Below are 6,000 nucleotides of genomic sequence, written 5' to 3'. Positions count from 1 at the left end.
AAAGGAAAAAATCAGCGCAACTAATCAACACATCACATTGGAAGTCTGACAACATGTGGAGTGCACAACACCTATGGACCTCCTTCCTCCTCCAAGAGGTGAATTGTGCTTCATATGTTTCCATTTATTGTGAGCCTAATCTGTTCCACTGATCAACTTCTCTATTTTTTTATCCAGTGTAAAATTGTTTTTATGATTACAGATTTGTAATATAGTTTAAGATCTGGCATTGCAAGGCTCCTTTCCTTCCCATTTTTTTCATTGATTCCCTTGATGTTTTTGACCTTTTGCCCCTCTAGATGAATTCTGTTATTTTTTTGACCTCTATAAAGTAATCCTTTGGTAGTTTGATTGGTATGGCACTGAATTAGCAAATTAATTTAGATAGCGTTGTCACTTTTATTATACTGGTTTGACCTACCCATAAGCAATTAATATTTCTCCAGTAATTTAGATCTATCTTTATTTATTCAAAGAATGCTTTGTAATTGTGTTCATGGAGTTCCTGTGTGTGACTTGGTAGATTCTCAGATATTTTATATTCTCCATAGTTATTTTAAATAGAATTTCTCTTTCTATTTCTTCCTGCTAGATTTTGTTGGTCATATACAGAAATGCTGACAAGTTCTGCAGGTTTATTTTACATTCTGAAACTTTGCTGAAGTTGTTAATTGTTTTGATTAGTTTTTTAGTTGACGCTTGAGGGGTCTGTAGTTAAACTATCATATCATCTGCAAATAGTGATAGTTTTGTTTCCTCACTTCCACATGCTTATTCCTTCGATTTCTTTTTGTCTTACTACTTTTGTCAAGCATTTCTAGTACAATATTGAATGGTGATCATGGATATCCTTGTTTCATTCCTGATCTTATTGGAAAAACGTCTAGCTTGTCCCCAATACAGATGATGCTGGCTCTTGGTTTTAGGTAATTTTTATGCTTCCTAATGTTTTTAATAGGAATAGATGTTGTATTTTGTCAAAAGATTTTTATGCATTGATTGAAATCATATGATTTTTGTTGCTTTTCTTCTTAATATGCTCAGCTGTGTTTATGATTTTTCCCAACATTGAACCAGTCTTGCATTTCAGGTTTAAATCTAGCCAGATCATAGTATGTGATCTTTGAGATTTATTGCTGGTCTCCTTGCTAATGTTTTATTTTAAACTCTTACATCAGTACTAATTAGAAAAATTGGTCTATAGTTTTCTTTCTCTGTTTTGACTCACTCTGGTTCATGATATACTTGGCACGATGATGGACATCACCATCCCACAAATAGGACTGTTATTGTACTACCTGCTCAGCTGTCCTTTGAGATAATGACTGAAATCATGTTACTTTCTAGCTTTTCAAATTAGGGCAAGGGAATAGAGTAATTTCATATCACTCTCACTGAGTTCTGGCAAAGACAGAAGGTCTCAGGGCAGGGAGATCTCCAAATGGTCGTGAATTATGGGGTCAACTTTCTATTATGAACAGAGCAGGATGCCCTTGATTTCAAATGACTCATTCTTTGGAAAGTGGCCTTCACCTCCATTGACATCCACAACTACTTGAGCTAGGAATATAGAAGACACTGTTTTTCATTGATTTCCTTGTTATTTTTTGGCCTTTTGTTCCCATTATTTTGTATCCTGCTATTATTTTTTAATCCTTTGGTAATTTGATTGCTATGGCACTGAATAATTGAGTTAATTTAGGTATTATTGCCATTTTTATTATATTGGCTCAGCCTACCCATAAGCAATGAATATTTCTCCGGTTTGAGATCTTTTACAAAAAGTGGTTTGTAATTGCATTCATATAATTCCTTGTGTGACTTGGCAGGTAGACTCTCAGGTATTTTATATTCTCTGTAGTTATTTTTAAATGGCGTTTCTCTTTCTATCTCCTCCTGCTATATTTTGTTGGTCACATAGAAAAATGCTGATGATTTCTGCAGGTTTATTTTATATTCTGCAACTTTTTTGCTGAAGTTGTTCATTGTTTAACTAATCAAATAATTAAACACCCTTAGAGGGTTTAAGCAGCAGGCTTGGATCCTAGAAGCATGACAAGAAGCATGTGGATTGACTTGATTAGAAGTAGGAAAGGCTTCCAGACATAGGTCTTTTGGGGTCTTTCTCTTGACCTCATGCTTCTTCATCCTGGTTGGGCAGAGAACTTTTTGGTTTGACTTTCTCATTTCTGCCTCTCCTTTTTTGAAATATGGAGTAGTAGAGAGCATAGTGATTTCTCAGCTATGGGACAAAGACAGATAGAAGGTTCCTCTTCTGATGGGCAGAGAAACAGCCAGAAATCTTTTAATCTTTTTCTTTCGTTTTCTATTCTTTCTTTCTTTCTTTTTTTTTTTTTTTGCTCAGAGTTGGGAAGTCTACGTGGCCTTGTGTAATGACAGAACAAACTGGGCCCTAGAAATATAATACCCTGCTGTATATTATTTTATTTAATCCTCATACCCTTGTGAGGATATGTTTTTGCTGTTCAGTTGTGTTCTACTCTTTATGACCCAGTGGACCTTAGCATGCTAATGCTGTCTCTGGGGTTTTCTTGGCAAAGATACTGGAGTGGTTTGCTATTTCCTTCTCCAGTGGATTAAGGCAAAGAGAGGTTAAATGATTTGCCCAAGATCACACAAGGCTGGATTTGAACTCAGGTCTTCCTGACTCCAGGCCCAGTGCTCTATCCACTGAGCCACTTAGCTGCCTCCATGAAATATGTACTACAGGTATTATCTGTATTTTACAAATAGGAAAATGCATTCACCCCTGAGAGGGTGAAATGATCTGTCCATGATCACAGAGCCAAGAAATATCAAAGGAGGGTTCTGGATTCAGATATTGCCAGAATCTAAATCCTTCTTCCCACATATCACATTATGTCCCAATCCTTGGCTTCCTTCAAGGTTCTGTTGAGGGGCCACCTCCAACAGGAAGCCTTTCTTGGTCATCCCTTTATTTATATGTCCATGATTTATAACCTCAGTAGAATGTAAGCTCCTTGAAGGCAGAGGTTATTTAATTTTTGCCTGTATATCCTGCATTTAGCAATAGTGTTGCTGTAGGTGCTCAATAAATGTTCATTGAATTGAAATCTTTTCTTTTTTCAGAAATATGTGTACCCAATTCCTTGCCTCACTAAGAAGAGGAGAGTTGTTGCTCTACTTTTCAAAATTGGTCTTTGCAATTAATAAGTTCAGCAGAATTTTAGCATTTTCACTTACATTTTTGGCAGTTTTTATTTTTCTTCTGGTTCAATCTGCATTTTATAAGTTCTTATAAGTTTTTCCATGTTTCTCTGAATTCCTCATATCTGTTATTTAAAGCACAATGACATTCCACCACATTTACATATCAAATTTAATTCAATCATGCCTTAATTGAGTAGTATCCACTTTTCCAGGTTTTTTTTTTACTACCACAAAAAGTGCTGATATGAATATTTTGCTATATTCTATTGCTATTTCCAAGGAATTCTGTACTTATTTGCTAAAAAGAAAACTCATCTGTCTCAGTCTTTAGGAATTAGTCTGCTATTAAGAAATAGGTTCAGGTAACCTTCAAACAAAAGACCCTTGTCCAAATTTCTACCCACTCTTGGGTAACTTCTGCCACATGGGGGAGATATGGATTTTTTTTTTCTTCAATGATGACCTTTTTCTTAGATATCTTTTGCTATTGGTATTTCTTTTCCACTGTGGGAGTACTGAATACATACCAGCAGCTGTCATTGAGATTTCAAAAAACTATTACTAGATGTGGAAATCTTAGGATACAACAATTGCTCCCATTAGTTTTATAAAAGTTTACATGTCAACAAGCAGAGGTGTCCAACTTGTTGCTTGCAAAACTCCCCAGAGTGAGTAGAACCAGATTAAAATGGAATTGAGAACTGTTAAACAAAATTAATGAAAGACAAAACATGTTAATTTGTGATTTTGTAAGTCAACACGCAGCCCAAAGTGATTCGTTTCTAGTTGAATTTGACATCACTGGTATACAGTTTCACTGTCTTGGTTGAGCCCTTCAGTATGGATGAAATCTCTTTCCACTTAGTACCCAGACCTTTTCTGAGACCTTTTGGCCAGATCTCCCTTCCCTCCTTCATTTCACATCACCCACATGCCTCTTTGAATTATTTCCTCCTTCACGAAGAGGTGACCCCATTCCTTGCCAAGGCAAACCCTACACATACGTGATCCTGAGGGGGGGATGGGACCTGGACCCTGAATTTTCCCATTTTAGCAACCCAGTCCCCAGCGTCTAAGGCATATGGCCCATCTCAACCCACCTAGATTACTTCATTAGTTTACTTGATACTCTGTAATCCCATCTGGATTGACTCGTTCTTGCACTTTGCCCACCCCAGGCTATTTACCACTCCTTAATCCCATTAAGATATTTTCAGTGACCCTTTTCCCGTTCTTTTTTTTGTATACAAGTATCAGTCCCATCCTGATCAAATCTGAAGATTCTCTAGGAACCCTGTCTACTCCTATTGGCATTACAATACTGCAGATTTACTAGGAATCTTGCCTGCTCTATTAGTATTATAATAAACCTCACTACTTTGACTGAAAGAAGGCTTGAGTGGAATTCTTTCCAGGCAGACCACCCTGTGCCCTTACATTTCAGGGTTTCCTGCACCCAAAACCACAACAATCCCCTTCCATCTATCTTCTCCAGTAGAGCTCCCTTCTATCATCCCCGCTTTTGCATTTAACTTCAATCTCTCCCCAGTCTCCTGGCTGCTTTGCTGCCTATAAACATGCCCATGTCACTCTCATACACCTCCCCAAAACCTTACTTAGTCTGTCCATGCCTATCTTCCTCTATCTCTCCTCTCTTTCAGGGCTAAACTTCCTGAGAAGGCCATCTACAATTGCTGTATCTACTTTCTTTCCTCTCACTCTCTTAACTCTCTGCAGTCTGACTTCCAGCTTTATCATTCGATAGAAGTTACTCTCCAAAGTTATCAGTGATCTAATTGCCAAATCTAATGGCCCTTTCTAAATCTTCTTTATCTCTCTGTAGCCTTTGACACTATTGATCACCCTTTCGTCCTTAGTTTTTATGACAATTTATTCCAGAGTCATCTGAGTCCAGTGGCAAGACATAGGTCAGGATGGCTGGAGATGACCTCCAGATCCAGTGGGACCTTGGCCTTTTTAAACTAAGGTCTTTCCCAGGTCTCAGTTTGTCTGAGGCAACACCCCCTCAGTGATTTAAGGCTAAGTAAGAAAAGAGGCAAAAGATGGCCTAGTTTGCCTATTAAAAAAAAAATCCAACTGGGAGGGAAAGACCCTCTGAGTTTCTGTCCAGAACAGAAACAATTGCTATTTACACTCAATCTGAACCATCAAAACCCAAACAATGATCAAATGAGATTTGGGCTGGTACCTATTGTTGGCCAATCAGTGAGAGCCAAAGTAATTTGGTTTTAAGGCATGGTCAGGTAGCTCTGTTTGAATCCCAATGGACTTTATCAAAGCCTGGTTTTCCAGAGCTCTACTTCAAGAAATCATAAATGAAACTACAAGGGGAATCATACCCTTACACATATGGGGGTGCCCTGCCCAAAGGAAAATAAATTTTGATTGCTGAAACCTTGAAAGATATCTTGAGGTTTAGGGCCTAGATTTTTTTTTTGCTCTTCCCTACTTATTTATTCTATCATTTTCTAAAAATACTGGGACAATTAACTCTTTTGTCACACTTAGTTTCATTTCACATTAGTGATGTTGTAAGTAAGAATTAGAACTAATAGGAGGAACCACCAGAAAAAGAAAACAAAACACAATGGAAGAAAAAAAAATTGCAAATAGTATGCTTTGATCTGCATTCAAACTCCGTAGTACTTTCTTTGGATGTGGATAGTATTTTCCACCATGAGGCTTTTGGAGATGTCTTAGATCCTTGTATTGCTGAGAGGGGTTAAGTCTATCAAAATCAGTCATCACTCAATGTGGCTGTTATTGTGTACAACATTCTCCTGGTTC

Source organism: Vombatus ursinus, unplaced genomic scaffold (genome assembly GCF_900497805.2).
Source record: "Vombatus ursinus unplaced genomic scaffold, bare-nosed wombat genome assembly UNPS02010461.1, whole genome shotgun sequence".
NCBI classification, from domain to species: domain Eukaryota; kingdom Metazoa; phylum Chordata; class Mammalia; order Diprotodontia; family Vombatidae; genus Vombatus; species Vombatus ursinus.
Note: the sequence above shows the minus strand (reverse complement) of the source record.